The sequence below is a fragment of the Oncorhynchus masou genome, chromosome 5 (assembly GCF_036934945.1).
Source record: "Oncorhynchus masou masou isolate Uvic2021 chromosome 5, UVic_Omas_1.1, whole genome shotgun sequence".
Lineage (NCBI taxonomy): Eukaryota > Metazoa > Chordata > Actinopteri > Salmoniformes > Salmonidae > Oncorhynchus > Oncorhynchus masou.
The window spans coordinates 4,078,657-4,101,156 of NC_088216.1; the positions used below are offsets into that span (position 1 = coordinate 4,078,657).

Consider the following 22,500-nt stretch of genomic DNA (forward strand, 5'->3'; position numbering starts at 1 on the left):
GTGATTACATATGGAGAGAGGAGGTAGAGAGAGGAGGTAGAGAGAGGGCCTGGTGATTACATATGGAGAGAGGAGGTAGAGAGAGGAGGTAGAGAGAGGGCCTGGTGATTACATATGGAGAGAGGAGGTAGAGAGAGGTGGTAGAGAGAGGGCCTGGTGATTACATATGGAGAGAGGAGGTAGAGAGGAGGTAGAGAGAGGAGGTAGAGAGAGGAGGTAGAGAGAGGGCCTGGTGATTACATATGGAGAGAGGAGGTAGAGAGAGGAGGTAGAGAGAGGGCCTGGTGATTACATATGGAGAGAGGAGGTAGAGAGAGGAGGTAGAGAGAGGAGGTAGAGAGAGGGCCTGGTGATTACATATGGAGAGAGGAGGTAGAGAGAGGAGGTAGAGAGAGGAGGTAGAGAGAGGAGGTAGAGAGAGGGCCTGGTGATTACATATGGAGAGAGGAGGGAGAGAGGAGGTAGAGAGAGGAGGTAGAGAGAGGAGGTAGAGAGAGGGCCTGGTGATTACATATGGAGAGAGGAGGTAGAGAGAGGAGGTAGAGAGAGCAGGTAGAGAGAGGAGATAGAGAGGGCCTGGTGATTACATATGGAGAGAGGAGGTAGAGAGAGGAGGTAGAGAGAGGGCCTGGTGATTACATATGGAGAGAGGAGGTAGAGAGAGGAGGTAGAGAGAGGGCCTGGTGATTACATATGGAGAGAGGAGGTAGAGAGAGGAGGTAGAGAGAGGGCCTGGTGATTACATATGGAGAGAGGAGGTAGAGAGAGGAGGTAGAGAGAGAGGAGGTAGAGAGAGGGCCTGGTGATTACATATGGAGAGAGGAGGAGGGTAGAGAGAGAGAGGAGGTATGGAGAGAGGAGGTAGAGAGAGGAGGTAGAGAGAGGGGGAGGGAGGGCCTGGTGATTACATATGGAGAGAGGAGGTAGAGAGAGGAGGTAGAGAGAGGGCCTGGTGATTACATATGGAGAGAGGAGGTAGAGAGAGGAGGTAGAGAGAGGAGGTAGAGAGAGGAGGTAGAGAGAGGGGGTAGAGAGAGGGCCTGGTGATTACATATGGAGAGAGGAGGTAGAGAGAGGAGGTAGAGGAGAGAGAGAGGGGGTAGAGAGAGGGCCTGGTGATTACATATGGAGAGAGGAGGTAGAGAGGAGGTAGAGAGAGAGAGGGGGTAGAGAGAGGAGGTAGAGAGAGGGGGTAGAGAGAGGGCCTGGTGATTACATATGGAGAGAGGATCTCCCTCTCTATCTAGGGGTAGAGAGAGGGCCTGGTGATTACATATGGGAGAGGAGGAGAGAGAGGGCCTGGTGATTACATATCTCCACCTCTCTGATCTACATATGGAGAGAGGAGGTCCCTCCTCCTCTCTCCAGGATCTCCCTCTCCCTGGTGATTACATATGGAGATCCAGTACTTCTCAAGATCTCCCTCTCCTCCCTCCTCTCTCTCATCTCTCTATCCCTCCCCTCTCTCCACTCTCCCTGCCACTCTCTCTCCACTCTCTCCCTCTCCACCTCTCTCTATCTCCCTCTCTGTTTCCCCCTCTCTACACTCTCACTCTATCTTATCCACTATCTCTTTTGTCAGGCTGTGTGTTGTAACATCAGTAGTGTCAATGTCTTTACTGTAGATGGAACTGTGTGTAGGAGTTGTAACATCAGCACTGTAGTATCAAGGTCTCTACTCACCATCTCTGTCTGTCTGTCTCTCTCCATCTCTCTCGCTGTCTGTCTCTTCTCTCTGTCTGTCTCTTTTCTCTCTCTGTCTGTCTCTTTCCATCTCTCTGTCTGTCTGTCTCTCTCCATCTCTCTCTGTCTGTCTCTCTGTCTCTTTTCTCTCTCTCTCTCTGTCTGTCTCTCTCCATCTCTCTCTGTCTGTCTCTCTCCATCTCTCTCTCTGTCTGTCTCTCTCCATCTCTCTCTGTCTGTCTCTCTCCATCTCTCTCTCTGTCTGTCTCTCTCCATCTCTCTCTGTCTGTCTGTCTCCATCTCTGTCTGTCTCTCTCCATCTCTCTGTCTGTCTCTCTCCATCTCTCTCTGTCAATTCAATTCCAGGGGCTTTGTTGTCTCTCTCCACATCTCTTCTGTCTCTCTCAAAGCTCTCTCTCTGTCTGTAGATCTCCATATCTCTCTCTGAAATAAACTCTGTCTGTCTTTCTCTCTAAAAATTCTCTGTCTGACATCTCTGTCTGTCTGTCTTTCTCTCTCCATCTCTCTCTGTCTGTTTCTCCATCAATCTCTGTCTACAAATCTCATGTCTGTATCTCTCTCTCTCTCTGTATCCCCCATCACATTAGGCTTGTTCCAGCTTCATGTACCTCTCCTCATCTCTCTCTTTCCTCATCTCTCTCTCTCCTCTCGTCTCAATTCAATTCAAGGAACTTGGAAAACATATGTCAACATTTCCAAAACAAGTGAGGTGATAATATACAAAAGTAGTCTCTCCGTCTCTCTCTCTCTCTCCATATCCCACATCACATTAGGTTCCAGCTTCCTGTCTTTAGGCTGACTAACATGATGCCTCATTGAACAACCTCACCCTGCTGATATATTATTCTTTGCCTAACCAGAGAGAGACAAAGGGAGAAAGAGGGCAGAATTATGCTAAAATACCCTCCGTGGACAACGTAAAACACCAAATAATTCATGCAGAGCAAAATTAGGCCGATATCCACTAATTATCAAAATCCAGAAAATAACTGTTAAATTCTACAACCACCTAAAAGGAAGCGATTCCCAAACCTTCCATAACAAAGCCATCACCTACAGAGATGAACCTGGAGAAGAGTCCCCTAAGCAAGCAGGTCCTGGGGCTCTGTTCACAAACACAAACAGACCCCACAAGAGCACCAGGACAGCAGCACAATTAGACACAACCAAATCATGAGAAAACAAAAAGATAATTACTTGACACATTGGAAAGAATTAACAAAAAAAACAGAGCAAACTAGAATGCTATTTGGCCCTAAACAGAGAGTACACAGTGGCAGAATACCTGAGGGAGAGGGAGAGAGAGAGAGAGGGAGAGAGAGAGAAAAAAAAAGAGAGAGAGAAAAAAAAAGAGTGACCCAAAATTAAGGAAATCTTGTACAGACTCAGTGAGCATAGCCTTGCTATTGAGAAAGACCGCCGTAGGCAGACATGGCTCTCAAGAGAAGACAGGCTGTGTGCTCACTGCCCACAAAATGAGGTGGAAACTGAGCTGCACTTCCTAACCTCCTGCCCAATGTATGACCATATTAGAGAGAAATATTTCCCTCAGATGACACAGATCCACAAAGAATTCCAAAACAAATCACATTTTAAAAAACTCCCATATCTACTGGGTGAAATACCACAGTGTGCCATCACAGCAGCAAAATTTGTGACCTGTTGGCACGAGAAAAGGGCAACCAGTGAAGATCAAACACCACTGCAAAAACAACCCATATTTATGTTGATTTATTTTCCCTTTTGTACTTTAACTATTTGTGCAAATAACTACTACTATATATAATTACTACTCCTACACACAGTCCCATCTACAGTAGAGACATTGATACTACTGACGTTACTACTCCTACCACAGATCCATCTACAGTAGAGACTACAGTAGAGACATTGATACTACTGACGTTACTACTCCTACACACAGTCCATCTACAGTAGAGACATTGATACTAGTGATGTTACTACTCCTACACACAGTCCATCTACAGTAGAGACATTGATACTACTGACGTTACTACTCCTACCACAGTCCATCTACAGTAGAGAGACTACAGTAGAGACATTGATACTACTGACGTTACTACTCCTACACACAGTCCATCTACAGTAGAGTAGAGACATTGATACTAGTGACGTTACTACTCCTACACACAGTCCATCTACAGTAGAGACATTGATACTACTGACGTTACTACTCCTACACACAGTCCATCTACAGTAGAGACATTGATACTACTGACTGTTACTACTCCTACACACAGTCCATCTACAGTAGAGACATTGATACTACTGACGTTACTACTCCAGTCCCATCACAGTCCATCTACAGTAGAGACATTGATACTACTGACGTTACTACTCCTACACACAGTCCATCTACAGTAGAGACATTGATACTACTGACGTTACTACTCCTACACACAGTCCATCTACAGTAGAGACATTGATACTACTGACGTTACTACTCCTACACACAGTCCATCTACAATAGAGACATTGATACTACTGACGTTACTACTCCTACACACAGTCCATCTACAGTAGAGACTACAGTAGAGACATTGATACTACTGACGTTACTACTCCTACACACAGTCCATCTACAGTAGAGACATTGATACTACTGACGTTACTACTCCTACACACAGTCCATCTACAGTAGAGACTACAGTAGAGACATTGATACTACTGACGTTACTACTCCTACACACAGTCCATCTACAGTAGAGACATTGATACTACTGACGTTACTACTCCTACACACAGTCCATCTACAGTAGAGACATTGATACTACTGACGTTACTACTCCTACACACAGTCCATCTACAGTAGAGACATTGATACTACTGATGTTACTACTCCTACACACAGTCCATCTACAGTAGAGACATTGATACTACTGCTGTTACTACTCCTACACACAGTCCATCTACAGTAGAGACTACAGTAGAGACATTGATACTACTGACGTTACTACTCCTACACACAGTCCATCTACAGTAGAGACTACAGTAGAGACATTGATACTACTGACGTTACTACTCCTACCACAGTCCATCTACAGTAGAGACATTGATACTACTGACGTTACTACTCCTACCACAGTCCATCTACAGTAGAGACTACAGTAGAGACATTGATACTACTGACGTTACTACTCCTACACACAGTCCATCTACAGTAGAGACATTGATACTACTGATGTTACTACTCCTACACACAGTCCATCTACAGTAGAGACATTGATACTACTGATGTTACTACTCCTACACACAGTCCATCTACAGTAGAGACTACAGTAGAGACATTGATACTACTGATGTTACTACTCCTACACACAGTCCATCTACAGTAGAGACTACAGTAGAGACATTGATACTACTGACGTTACTACTCCTACCACAGTCCCATCTACAGTAGAGACATTGATACTACTGATGTTACTACTCCTACCACAGTCCATCTACAGTAGAGACTACAGTAGAGACATTGACACTACTGATGTTACTACTCCTACACACAGTCCATCTACAGTAGAGACATTGATACTACTGACGTTACTACTCCTACACACAGTCCATCTACAGTAGAGACTACAGTAGAGACATTGATACTACTGACGTTACTACTCCTACACACAGTCCATCTACAGTAGAGACATTGATACTACTGACGTTACTACTCCTACACACAGTCCATCTACAGTAGAGACATTGATACTACTGACATTACTACTCCTACACACAGTCCATCTACAGTAGAGACATTGATACTACTGACTGTTACTACTCCTACACACAGTCCATCTACAGTAGAGACTACAGTAGAGACATTGATACTACTGACGTTACTACTCCTACACACAGTCCATCTACAGTAGAGACATTGATACTACTGACGTTACTACTCCTACACACAGTCCATCTACAGTAGAGACATTGATACTACTGACGTTACTACTCCTACCACAGTCCATCTACAGTAGAGACATTGATACTACTGACGTTACTACTCCTACACACAGTCCATCTACAGTAGAGACATTGATACTACTGACATTACTACTCCTACACACAGTCCATCTACAGTAGAGACATTGATACTACTGACGTGACTACTCCTACACACAGTCCATCTACAGTAGAGACATTGATACTACTGACGTTACTACTCCTACACACAGTCCATCTACAGTAGAGACATTGATACTACTGATGTTACTACTCCTACACACAGTCCATCTACAGTAGAGACATTGATACTACTGACGTTACTACTCCTACACACAGTCCATCTACAGTAGAGACATTGATACTACTGCTGTTACTACTCCTACACACAGTCCATCTACAGTAGAGACTACAGTAGAGACATTGATACTACTGACGTTACCACTCCTACCACACAGTCCATCTACAGTAGAGACTACAGTAGAGACATTGATACTACTGATGTCACTACTCCTACACACAGTCCATCTACAGTAGAGACTACAGTAGAGACATTGATACACTGACGTGACTACTCCTACACACAGTCCCATCTACATTTGAAATGTCTCTATTCCTTTGAAACTTGTGAGTTATTTATTATCTATTTTCCTTGCATTGGCAATGTTAACATATGTTTTCCATGCCACAGTAAATCCCTTTACATTGATACTGAGTAAAAAAGAGTGAGAGAAAAAGACTGAGACACACAGTCCATCTACAGTAGAGACATTGATAGTGGAGGTGGGGTAGTGACTGAATAGCTTGAGGGCAGAGTTTCAAAGATGTGACATAATGTAAATCATAAACAACCACAGCCCAATTCAGGCTTCCAACCCAGCACTAACACAGTGTAAAGGTTTACTTCCAGCCCAGCACCAATCTGATTACATTAAACCTGGTTCACAGCCTACGAGTGTAACGGCTAGCTAAAGTCATACTGTTACACAAGTCGCTCTGGGTCATTTTAGCCCTGACCCACCCACCATCACAGATTGTTCTGAAATCGTTTCTGTCGTTAGAAATGTATCAGATTAGCATTTCCGAAACATGATTTTGTTGTCATTTATTTTGATGTTCAGCTAAATGATTGCACCCACATTGGTCATTTTAATTGAAATATTCAGATCATTTTCATTAATATACAGAGTACACGTCCTGGTAATCCGTCTAGGCCTGCGGCCCTGTGAATGTTAACCTGTTCAAGGTCTTACTCACATCGGCTGCGGAGAGCGTGATCACACAGTCATCCGGAACAGCTGATGCTCTCATGCATGTTTCAGTGTTACTTGCCTCGAAGCGAGCATACAAGGTATTTAGCTCGTCTGGTAGGCTCATGTCACTGGGCAGCTCTCGGCTGTGCTTCCCTTTGTAGTCTGTAATGGTTTGCTGCCACATCCGACGAGCGTCAGAGCCGGTGTCGTACGATTCGATCTTAGTCCTGTATTGATGCTTTGTCTGTTTGATGGTTCGTCTGAGGGCTTAGCAGGATTTATTATAGGCTTCCGGGTTAGATTCCCGCTCCTTGAAAGCGGCAGCTCTAGCCTTTAGCTCAGTGCAAATGTTGCCTGTAATCCATGGCTTCTGGTTGGGGTATTCACGTACAGTCACAGCGGGGACGACGTCCTCAATGCACTTATTGATGAAGTCAGTAACTGATGTGGTGTACACCTCAATGCCATCAGAAGAATCCCTGAACATGTTCCAGTCTGTGCAAAACAGTCCTGTAGTTTAGCATCTGCTTCATCTGACCACTTTTGTATTGACTGAGTCACTGGTGCTTCCTGCCTTAGTTTTTGCTTGTAAGCAGGAATCAGGATATAATTATGGTCAGATTTACCAAATGGAGGGCGAGGGAGAGCTTTGCGCTCATCTCTGTGTGTGGAGTAAAGGTGGTCTAGAATTTTTCTCCCTCTGGTTGCACATTTAACATGCTGGTAGAAATGAGGTAACACAGATTTAAGTTTCCCTGCAGTTCCCTCCCCGGCCACTAGGAGCACCGCTTCTGGATGAGCTTTCTCCTGGTTTCTTATGGCCTCATACTCATTGAGTGAGGTCATCAGTCTGTGTTTGCAGACAGCTTTTCCTCCCTGTTCAGATTATTCAGTGAAGCATGGATCCCTCCATAAATGAGTGTGAAAGTACATTTGGCTTTTGGCCACTAGATGGCACTGTTCCTGGTACTGCCACACTCGTTTATTCATTTTACTCATCTCTTGTGTTTATTCAACGAATCACATTTGTCTTTGCAATTTTGGATAGAAAACCAATAGCTTTTGCTAATGATGAAAATAAATACTGTGGTCAAACTCACGTCAAGCCAGGACTCCATGTAAGCAATTCAAGGTGGAAAGAAGAGAGATTGATACTAGTGATGAGGAGAGGAGGGGAGGAGTCGGATCTAGAGGGGAGGAGAGGAGAGAGAGGGACATTGATACTACTGAGGAGACTCCTAGGAGAGAGAGGAGAGGAGAGGAGACTACAGTAGAGAGAGGATTGATACTAGGAGACTGTTACTACTCCTAGGGAGTCCATCTAATGCAGGATCAATTATAGGATTAATTGTAGACAGTAGAAGAGACTACCAACGACCTACATCTTCTCATCAAAAAACACACTCTCTCCAAGAACATGAATCATTAAATAACTTATCAACACAACCCCTGCCAGAGCAGACAGACAGCTCTACGTAAGATCACACATACCTAGAGGATGAGCTTACTTAATACTTAATCCATCAATTATTGTGCCAGTCACATTCTGTTAAAGGTCCCCAAAGCACACATATCCCTGGGTCGCTCGTCTTTTCAGTTCGCTGCAGCTAGCGACTGGAACGAACTGCAACAAACACTCAAACTGGACAGTTTGATCTCCATCTCTTCGTTCAAAGACTCAATCATGGACACTTACTGATAGTTGTGGCTGCATCTCGTGATGTATTGTTGTCTCGACCTTCTTGCCCTTTGTGCTGTTGTCTGTGCGCAATAATGTTTGTACCATGTGTTGTGCTGCTACCATGTTGTGCTGCTACCATGTTGTGTTGCTAACATGTTGTTGTCATGTTGTGTTACTACCATGTTGTTGTCATGTTGTGTTGCTACCATGTTGTTGTCATGTTGTGTTGCTAACATGTTGTTGTCATGTTGTGCTGCTAACATGTTGTTGTCATGTTGTGTTGCTACCATGTTGTTGTCATGTTGTGATGCTACCATGTTGTTATGTTGCCATGTTATGTTACTACCATGTTGTTGTCATGTTGTGTTACTACCATGTTGTGTTGCTACCATGTTGTTGTCATGTTGTGTTACTACCATGTTGTGTTGCTACCATGTTGTTGTCATGTTGTGTTGCTACCATGTTGTTGTCATGTTGTGTCGCTACCATTTTGTTGTTATGTTGTGTTGCTGCCATGTTGTTGTCATGTTGTGTTGCTACCATGTTGTTGTCATGTTGTGTTGCTACCATGCTGTTGTCATGTTGTGTTGCTACCATGTTGTTGTCCATGTGTTGCTACCATGTTGTTGTCATGTTGTGTTGCTACCATGTTGTTGTCATGTTGAGTTGCTACCATGTTGTTGTCATGTTGTGTTGCTACCATGTTGTTGTCATGTTGTGTTGCTACCATTTTTTTGTCATGTTGTGTTGCTACCATGTTGTTGTCATGTTGTGTTGCTACCATGTTGCTACCATGTTGTTGTCATGTTGTGTTGCTACCATGTTGTTGTCATGTTATGTTGCTACCATGTTGTTGTCATGTGTTGCTACCATGTTGTTGTCATGTTGTGTTGCTACCATGTTGTTGTCATGTTGTGTTGCTACCATGTTGTTGTCATGTTGTGTTGCTACCATGTTGTTGTCATGTTGTGTTGCTACCATGCTGCTACCATGTTGTTGTCATGTTGTGTTGCTACCATGTTGTTGTCATGTTGTGTTGCTACCATGTTGTTGTTATGTTGTGTTGCTGCCATGTTGTTGTCATGTTGTGTTGCTACCATGTTGTGATGTTGCCATGTTGTGTTACTACCATGTTGTTGTCATGTGGTGTTGCTACCATGTTGTTATCATGTTGTTCATGTTATCATGTTGTGTTGCTACCATGTTGTTGTCATGTTGTGTTGCTACCATGTTGTTGTTGTATTTGTAAGTCGCTCTGGATAAGAGCGTCTGCTAAATGACTTAAATGTAAATGTAAATGTATTGCTACCATGTTGTTGTCATGCGTTTCAACCATGTTGTCATGTTGTGTTGCCTTCATGTTGTTGTCATGTTGTGTTGCTGCCATGTTGTCTTAGGACTGTCTTCATGTAGTGTGATGGTGTCTCTTGTTGTGATGTGTGTTCTGTCCTATATATATATATATAGTGTGATGGTGTCTCTTGTTGTGATGTGTGTTCTGTCCTCGTTTATATATATATAGTGTTATGGTGTCTCTTGTTGTGATGTGTGTTCTGTCAATTTTGGATAGAAAATTTTATAATGATGATGGTGTCTCTTGTTGTGATGTGTGTTCTGTCCATATATATATATATATAGTGTGATGGTGTCTCTTGTTGTGATGTGTGTTCTGTCCTATATATATATATATAGTGTGATGGTGTCTCTTGTTGTGATGTGTGTTCTGTCCTATATATATATATATAGTGTGATGGTGTCTTTTGTTGTGATGTGTGAGAGGAGAGAGGATATATATATATATATAGTGTGATGGTGTCTCTTGTTGTGATGTGTGTTCTGTCCTATATATATATATATAGTGTGATGGTGTCTCTTGTTGTGATGTGTGTTCTGTCCTACATCTATATATATATAGTGTGATGGTGTCTCTTGTTGTGATGTGTGTTCTGTCCAAGAACATGAATCATTAATATATATATATAGTGTGATGGTGTCTCTTGTTGTGATGTGTGTTCTGTCCATATATATATATACCTATGGTGTCTCTTGTTGTGATGTGTGTTCTGTCCTATATATATATATAGTGTGATGGTGTCTCTTGTTGTGATGTGTGTTCTGTCATATATATATATAGTGTTGGTGTCTCTTGTTGTGATGTGTGTTCTGTCCTATACTACAAATATATAGTGTGATGGTGTCTTTTGTTGTGATGTGTGTTCTGTCCTATATATATATATATATAGTGTGATTGTGTCTCTTGTTGTGATGTATTGTTCTGTCCTATATATATATATAGTGTGATGGTGTCTCTTGTTGTGATGTGTGTTCTGTCCTATATATATATATATATGTTGATGGTGTCTCTTGTTGTGATGTTGTTCTGTTATATATATATATATAGTGTTATGGTGTCATCTTGTTGTGATGTGTGTTCTGTCCTATATATATATATATAGTGTGATGGTGTCTCTTGTTGTGATGTGTGTTCTGTCCTATATATGTTGTTGATGTTGTGTTGCTACCATGTTGTTGTCATGTTCTGTGCTACCATGTTGTATATAGTGTGATGGTGTCTCTTGTTGTGATGTGTGTGTTCTGTCCATGTATATGTTATAGTGTGATGGTGTCTCTTGTTGTGACTGTGTTTGTTGCTATATGTTGTTGTCATGTGATGGTGTCTCTTGTTGTGATGTGTGTTCTGTACCATTTTGTTGTTATATATATTGTGTTGCTGCCATGTTGTTGTGATGTTGTGTTTGCTACCATGCTGTTGTCATGTTGTGTTGCTACCATGTTGTGTGTCATGTTGTGTTGCTACCATGTTGTTATATATAGTGTGATGGTGTCTCTTGTTGTGATGTTGTGTTCTGTCCATATATATATATAGTGTGATGGTGTCTCTTGTTGTGATGTGTGTTCTGTACCATGTTGTTGTCATGTTGATGGTGCTACCATCTTGTTGTGATGTTGTGTTGCTACCATGTTGTTGTCATGTTGTATTATATAGTGTTGCTGTCATGTTGTTGTGATGTTGTGTTCTGTCCATGTTGTTGTATGTTATGTTGCTACCATGTTGTTGTGATGTGTTGCTACCATGTTGTTGTCTGTTGTATATGCTACCAGTGTTGGTGTCTCTTGTTGTGATGTGTGTTCTACCTATGTTGTTGTCATGTTGTGATGTGTGCTACCATGTTGTTGTCATGTGTCTCTTGTTGTGATGTGTGCTCTGTCCATGTTGTTGTCATGTGTGATGGTGTCTCTTGTTGTGATGTTGTTCATGTTGTGTTATATATGTTGTTGTTATGTTGTGTTGCTGCCATGTTGTTGTCATTGTTGTGATGTGCCATGTTCTGTTATATATATATATAGTGTGTGGTGTCTCTTGTTGTGATGTGTGTTCTGTCCATGTTGTTATCATGTTGTTATGTTATCATGTTGTGTTGTACCATGTTGTTGTTGTTGTGATGTGTGTTCTGCTACCATGTTGTTGTTGTATTTGTAAGTCGCTCTGGATAAGAGCGTCTGTATGGTGTCTCTTGTTGTGATGTGTGTTCTTAAATGTAAATGTAAATGTATTGCTACCATGTTGTTGTGATGGTTCAACCATGTTGTCATGTTGTGTTGCCTTCATGTTGTTGTCATGTTGTGTTGCTGCCATGTTGTCTTAGGACTGTCTTCATGTAGTGTGATGGTGTCTCTTGTTGTGATGTGTGTTCTGTCCTATATATATATATATAGTGTGATGGTGTCTCTTGTTGTGATGTGTGTTCTGTCCTATATATATATATAGTGTTATGGTGTCTCTTGTTGTGATGTGTGTTCTGTCCTATATATATATATATAGTGTGATGGTGTCTCTTGTTGTGATGTGTGTTCTGTCCTATATATATATATATAGTGTGATGGTGTCTCTTGTTGTGATGTGTGTTCTGTCCTATATATATATATATAGTGTGATGGTGTCTCTTGTTGTGATGTGTGTTCTGTCCTATATATATATATATAGTGTGATGGTGTCTCTTGTTGTGATGTGTGTTCTGTCCTTGTTGTATATATATATATATAGTGTGATGGTGTCTCTTGTTGTGATGTGTGTTCTGTCCTATATATATATATATAGTGTGATGGTGTCTCTTGTTGTGATGTGTGTTCTGTCCTATATATATATATATATAGTGTGATGGTGTCTCTTGTTGTGATGTGTGTTCTGTCATATATATATATAGTGTTATGGTGTCTCTTGTTGTGATGTGTGTTCTGTCCTATATATATATATAGTGTGATGGTGTCTCTTGTTGTGATGTGTGTTCTGTCCTATATATATATATAGTGTGATGGTGTCTCTTGTTGTGATGTGTGTTCTGTCCTATATATATATATATATATAGTGTGATGGTGTCTCTTGTTGTGATGTGTGTTCTGTCCTATATATATATATAGTGTTATGGTGTCTCTTGTTGTGATGTGTGTTCTGTCCTATATATATATATATAGTGTTATGGTGTCTCTTGTTGTGATGTGTGTTCTGTCCTATATATATATATAGTGTTATGGTGTCTCTTGTTGTGATGTGTGTTCTGTCCTATATATATATATATATATATAGTGTGATGGTGTCTCTTGTTGTGATGTGTGTTCTGTCATATATATATATATATATATAGTGTTATGGTGTCTCTTGTTGTGATGTGTGTTCTGTCCTATATATATATATATATATATATATAGTGTGATGGTGTCTCTTGTTGTGATGTGTGTTCTGTCCTATATATATATATATAGTGTGATGGTGTCTCTTGTTGTGATGTGTGTTCTGTCCTATATATATATATATATAGTGTGATGGTGTCTCTTGTTGTGATGTGTGTTCTGTCCTATATATATATATATAGTGTGATGGTGTCTCTCTTGTTGTGATGTGTGTTCTGTCCTATATATATATATATAGTGCTATGGTGTCTCTTGTTGTGATGTGTGTTCTGTCCTATATATATATATATATATAGTGTGATGGTGTCTCTTGTTGTGATGTGTGTTCTGTCCTATATATATATATATAGTGTTATGGTGTCTCTTGTTGTGATGTGTGTTCTGTCCTATATATATATATATAGTGTGATGGTGTCTCTTGTTGTGATGTGTGTTCTGTCCTATATATATATATATAGTGTGATGGTGTCTCTTGTTGTGATGTGTGTTCTGTCCTATATATATATATATAGTGTTATGGTGTCTCTTGTTGTGATGTGTGTTCTGTCCTATATATATATATATATATATATAGTGTGATGGTGTCTCTTGTTGTGATGTGTGTTCTGTCCTATATATATATATATAGTGTTATGGTGTCTCTTGTTGTGATGTGTGTTCTGTCCTATATATATATATATATAGTGTTATGGTGTCTCTTGTTGTGATGTGTGTTCTGTCCCTATATATATATATAGTGTTATGGTGTCTCTTGTTGTGATGTGTGTTCTGTCCTATATATATATATAGTGTGATGGTGTCTCTTGTTGTGATGTGTGTTCTGTCCTATATATATATAGTGTGATGGTGTCTCTTGTTGTGATGTGTGTTCTGTCCTATATATATATATATAGTGTGATGGTGTCTCTTGTTGTGATGTGTGTTCTGTCCTATATATATATATATATAGTGTGATGGTGTCTCTTGTTGTGATGTGTGTTCTGTCCTATATATATATATATAGTGTTATGGTGTCTCTTGTTGTGATGTGTGTTCTGTCCTATATATATATATATATATAGTGTGATGGTGTCTCTTGTTGTGATGTGTGTTTTGTCCTATATATATATATATATAGTGTTATGGTGTCTCTTGTTGTGATGTGTGTTCTGTCCTATATATATATATATCGTGTGATGGTGTCTCTTGTTGTGATGTGTGTTCTGTCCTATATATATATATATATGGTGTCTCTTGTTGTGATGTGTGTTCTGATGTGATGGTGTCTCTTGTTGTGATGTGTGTTCTGTCCTATATATATATATATATAGTGTGATGGTGTCTCTTGTTGTGATGTGTGTTCTGTCCTATATATATATATATATAGTGTGATGGTGTCTCTTGTTGTGATGTGTGTTCTGTCCTATATATATATATATATAGTGTGATGGTGTCTCTTGTTGTGATGTGTGTTCTGTCCTATATATATATATATATAGTGTGATGGTGTCTCTTGTTGTGATGTGTGTTCTGTCCTATATATATATATATAGTGTTATGGTGTCTCTTGTTGTGATGTGTGTTCTGTCCTATATATATATATATATATAGTGTTATGGTGTCTCTTGTTGTGATGTGTGTTCTGTCCTATATATATATATATATAGTGTTATGGTGTCTCTTGTTGTGATGTGTGTTCTGTCCTATATATATATATATATAGTGTTATGGTGTCTCTTGTTGTAATGTGTGTTTTGTCCTATATATATATATATATAGTGTGATGGTGTCTCTTGTTGTGATGTGTGTTCTGTCCTATATATATATATATATATATAGTGTGATGGTGTCTCTTGTTGTGATGTGTGTTCTGTCCTATATATATATATATATAGTGTTATGGTGTCTCTTGTTGTGATGTGTGTTCTGTCCTATATATATATATATATAGTGTTATGGTGTCTCTTGTTGTGATGTGTGTTCTGTCCTATATATATATATATAGTGTGATGGTGTCTCTTGTTGTGATGTGATTGTACATAAGAATTTGTTCTTAACTGACTTGCCTGGTTAAATAAAGGTTCAATACATTTTCTTTTAAACTGAAGGTATATATACCCTGGAGACTACACACATGAGGTAGCTATCCAATTACTAATATCATTTAGCAGTAGCACACACACTCCCGTCACACACACACACACACGTCACACACACACACACGTCACACACACACACGTCACACACACACACACCTGTCACACACACACTCCAGTCACACACACACTCCCGTCACACACACACTCCCGTCACACACACACTCCCGTCACACACACACACACACACACACTCCCGTCACACACACACACACACACACACTCCCGTCACACACACACACTCCCGTCACACACACACACACGTCACACACACTCCCGTCACACACATACACGTCGCACACACACACACCCGTCACACCCACACACATGTCGCACACACTCCCGTCACACACACACTCCCGTCACACACACACTCCCGTCACATACACACGTCACACACACACACCTGTCACACACACACACTCCCGTCACACACACACACACACGTCACACACACGTCACACACCTGTCACACACACACACACCTGTCACACACAGACTCCCGTCACACACACACACACACCTGTCACACACACACTCCCGTCACACACACACACACACTCCCGTCACACACACACACACACACACACACTCCCGTCACACACACACACTCCCGTCACACACACACACACGTCACACACACACTCCCGTCACACACATACACGTCGCACACACACACACCCGTCACACCCACACACATGTCGCACACACACTCCCGTCACACACACACTCCCGTCACACACACACTCCCGTCACACACACACGTCACACACACACACTCACCTGTCAGAACGCCAGTTAATAAAATGTGAAAGTGAGGAGAGAACTAGACTCACTATTGGCTTACACTGACTAGCTTTAGCATAATGCTAACTGCCTATAGACTCACCCTGACTACCTTTAGCATAATGCTAACTGCCTATAGACTCACCCTGACTACCTTTAGCATATTGCTAACTGCCTAAAGCCTCACCCTGACTAGCTTTAGCATAATGCTAACTTCCTATAGCCTCACCCTGACTATCTTTAGCATAATGCTAACTGCCTATAGCCTCACCCTGACTATATATAGCATAATGCTAACTGCCTATAGCCTCACCCTGACTATCTTTAGCATGATGCTAACTGCCTATAGCCTCACCCTGACTATCTTTAGCATAATGCTAACTGCCTATAGCCTCACCCTGACTATTTTTAGCATAATGCTAACTGCCTATAGCCTCACCCTGACTAGCTTTGGCATAATGCTAATTCCCAAGGCTCACAGACAGGTCTTCTAGAATATGTAACAGACTAAAGCTGACAAGACAGAAGACAGAGCATGAAGGAGAAGAAAACACAGTCCCAAAACCCCCAGACTGACAGACGTGTAGCTTTACATCGTTGTAGAGTCAAACTGTAGTCCCAATGGTGACAGAGAGGTCTCCTATAATATTTAACAGACTATAAAAAGACCTAGCATAGTGTCGAGTCAAACTATAGCCCCAAATGGTGACAGAGACGTCTCCTATAATATTTAACAGACCCATAAAAGAGATCGCATAGTGTAGGGTAGATCAGACTGTACATCTAAAAGTCCCATGGCTAATGTTCTGTGGACTTCCATTTAGCATTTAACATACACAGCCCCCGAGACTGACATCCATCAATGATATATATACACTCACGATGACAGACAGAGTGAATAGACACACAGAGCTCATGGCTCCTAAGTTCTTCCGCAACAAAATATATAGAATTAGTGTTGGATAATTGTAGATAAACTTTGAAATATTTTGCAAGGACTCATACAGGATACTAAAAGCTCAACATCAAACCCCTTTCATTCCTATTCACAATTCAAAGCGTAAAACCTTAGTTTTGGACGAAATTACCTGAACGGACTTTTACGATCAAAGACTATCAAGAAAAGAAGAGAAAATAAACTTCTAACTTGCAGGAGAAACAGTGGAAACTGGAAATAACATCCAACACACTGACATTCCATCACAATGACATTCCAACACAATGACATTCCAACACAATAACATTCCAACACAATGATATTCCAACACAATGACATTCCAACACAATGACATTCCAACACAATGACATTCCAACACAAAATTGTGTTCAGTCTAAACCTACTTTCTGAAGCCAAAAAAAGGAAAAGACAATCATCTAAATATAATAATAAAATACTAAAAAAATAATTAATAATAACAATATATTTTTCATACCTTTATTTAACCAGGCAAGTCAGTTAAGAACAAATTCTTATTTTCAATGACGGCCTAGGAACAGTGGGTTAACTGCCTGTTCAAGGGCAGAACAACTGATTTGTACCTTGTCAGCTCGGGGATTTGAACTTGCAACCTTCCGGTGACTAGTCCAACACTCTAACCACTAGGCTACCCTGCCGCCCCAATAATACAATAATAATATAATAATGCAACAATAATAATAACAATAATAAAAAAAAAATGTTTTTATATATATATATATATATATATATATATATATATATATATATATATATATATATATATATATATATATATATATATATATATATATATATATATATATATATATATATATATATATATATATATATATATATATATATATATATATATATATATATATATATATATATATATATATATATATAAAAGCTTAATAAATAAGGCTACCAGGCTGCTGTGAAAGAATCTGACTGAAACTAGCTCTGAAGTGTGAAAGTGAGAGGTGTGAAATCCCTTGAGCCTAACAATGGCAGGAGAGTTTCACAGCCCCCCCCCCCCCCCCCCCATCCCAAATGCAGAGAAGTTCCCCTTCATCTGTGCAGAGCAGATATCCTCCCTCCTCAGAATCCCCAAAATACAACAGCCCCAGGGCATCTTTGTCCGGACATCGTGAAGGATAATTCACCAACACTGAAAAGATATAGCCAGCTAATGACCTCCTTTTCCAGGTGGAAAAGACAGACGGAGACCTGCTAGCTACGTTGGGACTCTGCCTCTCAAAAACAGCTTCTCCCAAGTGGGTGTGACACCTACTCCCGTTGCCTGCTGCTTGGATTCCACCTGGCGATCTGTTCACCGTCTACCCTGGTCTGTCTCTCCCTGTCTGGTATAGGTACCCCCAACACCCCCCCCCCTCTCTCCCTGGCCTGTCTCTCCCTGTCTGGTATAGGTACCCCCAACACTCCCCCCCTCTCTCCCTGGCCTGTCTCTCCCTGTCTGGTATAGGTACCCCGTCACACTCCCCCCTCTCTCCCGAACTTTCACTCGCCTTCCAGCACACTCGCACTGTTGAAGTGAGTGATTCTGAACTTACACTGGCCACAAAATTGTATATATTTTTCCACTGGTGATTTATGCTATTAGCCTCGGGACTCCTGCTTGTTTTGTTGACGATGAACTTGCTTGTTTACCCAACCGTGGGACAGTGTTTGTTCCCACACTCGCGACTGACTCTATTGGTTACACCGACTCTTGGCCTCCCATCCTATTCTAACCACCTCTCGCCGGCTTTCTATTCACATTACCTGATGCAATTGCTGTACAATATGATCTTGTTTTCTGCACGTTAACACTAGAAGCTTATTACCTAAAATGGATCAGTTTAAAGTGTGAGTTCACAGCTCCAATCCAGATGTGTTGGTCTTTGAGACGTGGTTAAGGAAGAGTGTTTTGAATACTGATGTTAACCTTTCCAGTTATAATCTTTCTGGTTATAACCTTTTTCAGCAAGACAGATCTTCCAAAGGTGGTGGAGTGGCAGTCTTTACCAAGGGAACACCTTCAGTGCTCGGTTGTCTCCACCAAGTCTGTCCTCAAACAATTTGATTTGCTGGTTTTACGCATTAAACTTTCAAATAGCTCTTTGTTGACTGTTGCTGGGTGTTATCGTACACCATCAGCACCAGCCTGTACCCTAAATGCCCTCTCTTGACCCCTTACACTGCGTCTGAATTTTTCCTGCTAGGTGACCTAAACTGGGACATGCTTAAACCACCTGACCAAGTCCTAAAGCAATGGGACTCCCTAAATATTTCCCAGATTATCACCAATCCCACAAGGTATGACTCCAAACACCCAGAAAAGGCTACTCTCCTCGATGTTATCCTCTGTATCAGTCTGGTGTTTTCTGTAATGACCTTAGTGATCTCTGTTTTATAGTCTGTGTTCGTACTGGCTGCTCAGTGAAACGACCTGTCCTGACTTGTCATAGACGCTAAAAAACGAATGAGCGAGCCTTTCTTAATGAGCAAGCCTTCCTTAATGAGCAAGCCTTCCTTAATGGAAAGCCTTCCTTGATGAGCAAGCCTTCCTTAATGAGCAAGCCTTCCTTAATGAGCAAGCCTTCCTTAATGGAAAGCCTTCCTTGATGAGCAAGCCTTCCTTAATGAGCAAGCCTTCCTTAATGAGCAAGCCTTCCTTAATGATCAAGCCTTCCTTAATGAGCAAGCCTTCCTTAATGATCAAGCCTTCCGTAATGATCAAGCCTTCCTTAATGAGCAAGCCTTCCGTAATGATCAAGCCTTCCTTAATGAGCAGGCCTTCCTTAATGAGCAAGCCTTCCTTAATGAGCAAGCCTTCCTTAATGAGAAAGCCTTCCTTAATGAGCAAGCCTTCCTTAATGAGCAAGCCTTCCTTAATGAGCAAGCCTTCCTTAATGAGCAGGCCTTCCTTCATGACCTGGCCTCTGTAAACTGGTATAGAATCAGCTTGATCCCCTCTGTCGAAGACGCTTGGACATTCTTTTTTGATATTTTCAGTGGTATTGTTAACAAACACGTTCCCATTAAGAACATGAGAATTAAATAATAATAATAATAATAATATATCCCATTTAGCAGACGCTTTTGTCCAAAGCGACTTACAAGTCGGCTGGGGCCACTACTTTTACATATGGGTGGCCCCAGCGGGAATCGAACCCACGACGCTTGGCGTTGCAAGCGCCATGCTCTACTGACTGAGCCACACAGGTTCAGCCGTGATCTGTCAGAGTTACTCCACCTCAAGAATTCCATTTGGTAAATCGCTCGGCACGCGCATTCTCAGGCCGACTGGCTCTCATTCAGGCAAATGAGAAATCAGTGCACTCAGGCTATCCAGAAGGCCAAAGTTACTTACTTTACGGAGCAGTTCTCTCTCTGTGGGTCGAACCCAAGAAGTTCTGGAAAACGGTTAAAGACCTGGAGAATAAACCCTCCTCCTCACAGCTGCCCCAAGTCCCTTAATGTTGATGATGTGGTTGTTACTGACAAGGAGCACATGTCCCTTAATGTTGATGATGTGGTTGGTACTGACAAGGAGCACATGTCCCTTAATGTTGATGATGTGGTTGTTACTGACAAGGAGCACATGTCCCTTAATGTTGATGATGTGGTTGTTACTGACAAGGAGCACATGTCCCTTAATGTTGATGATGTGGTTGGTACTGACAAGGAGCACATGTCCCTTAATGTTGATGATGTGGTTGTTACTGACAAGGAGCACATGTCCCTTAATGTTGATGATGTGGTTGTTAGTGACAAGGAGCACATGTCCCTTCATGTTGATGATGTGGTTGTTACTGACAAGGAGCACATGTCCCTTAATGTTGATGATGTGGTTGTTACTGACAAGGAGCACATGTCCCTTAATGTTGATGATGTGGTTGTTACTGACAAGGAGCACATGTCCCTTAATGTTGATGATGTGGTTGTTACTGACAAGGAGCACATGTCCCTTAATGTTGATGATGTGGTTGTTACTGACAAGGAGCACATGTCCCTTAATGTTGATGTTGGTTGTTACTGACAAGGAGCACATGCCCCTTAATGTTGATGATGTGGTTGTTACTGACAAGGAGCCCATGTCCCTTAATGTTGATGATGTTGTTGTTACTGACAAGGAGCACATGTCCCTTAAAGTTGATGATGTGGTTGTTACTGACAAGGAGCACATGTCCCTTAATGTTGATGATGTGGTTGTTACTGACAAGGAGCACATGTCCCTTAATGTTGATGATGTGGTTGTTACTGACAAGGAGCACATGTCCCTTAATGTTGATGATGTGGTTGTTACTGACAAGGAGCCCATGTCCCTTAAAGTTGATGATGTGGTTGTTACTGACAAGGAGCCCATGTCCCTTAATGTTGATGATGTGGTTGTTACTGACAAGGAGCACATGTCCCTTAATGTTGATGATGTGGTTGGTACTGACAAGGAGCACATGTCCCTTAATGTTGATTATGTGGTTGTTACTGACAAGGAGCACATGTCCCTTAATGTTGATGATGTGGTTGTTACTGACAAGGAGCACATGGCTGAGCTCACTTCATTAATTCAGGATTACTATTTGACTCAACCATGCCTCCTTGCCCATCCAACATTTCCTCATCTCCCATCCCTTCTAATGTGACTATCCACGATGCTCCTCCCTCTTTTCCCACCTACCCTGCTACAAAGTTTCTCCCTGCAGGCGGTCACTGAGTCCGAGGTGCTAAAGGAAACTCGTCCCCCCCCAAAATATCTGGTTCAGATGGTTTAGACCCTTTCTTCTTTATGGTTGCTGCCCCTATCATCACCATGCCTGTCTCTGACCTTTTAACCTGTCTCTCCTTTCTGAGGAGGTTCCCATTGCTTGGAAGGCAGCCATGGTTCAAACTGATCCTAACTGTTATAGGCCAATTTCTATTTTTCCCTGTTTATCAAAAGTGATGTAAAAACTTGTCAATAATCACCTGAGTGACTTTCTTGATATCTACAGTATTCTCTCTGGTATGTAATCTGGTTTCTGCTCAGGTTGTGGATGTGTCACTGCAACCTTAAAGGTTCTAAATGATGTCACCATTGACATGGATGTGTCACTGCAACCTTAAAGGTTCTAAATGATGTCACCATTGACATGGATGTGTCACTGCAACCTTAAAGGTTCTAAATGATGTCACCATTGACATGGATGTGTCACTGCAACCTTAAAGGTTCTAAATGATGTCACCATTGACATGGATGTGTCACTGCAACCTTTAAGGTCCTTGACCTTGATTCTAAGCAATGTTGTGCTGTTATTTTTATTGACTTGGCCAATG

At 41.3% G+C, this 22,500-nt stretch overlaps 1 protein-coding gene across 1 annotated transcript in view; it reads right to left on the reverse strand.

The window, feature by feature from the left end:
• The window catches only part of LOC135526081 (glutamate receptor ionotropic, NMDA 2A-like), a 232,633-nt gene that overhangs the window by 138,376 nt on the left and 71,757 nt on the right, over positions 1-22,500 (reverse strand). The window lies entirely within an intron of this gene.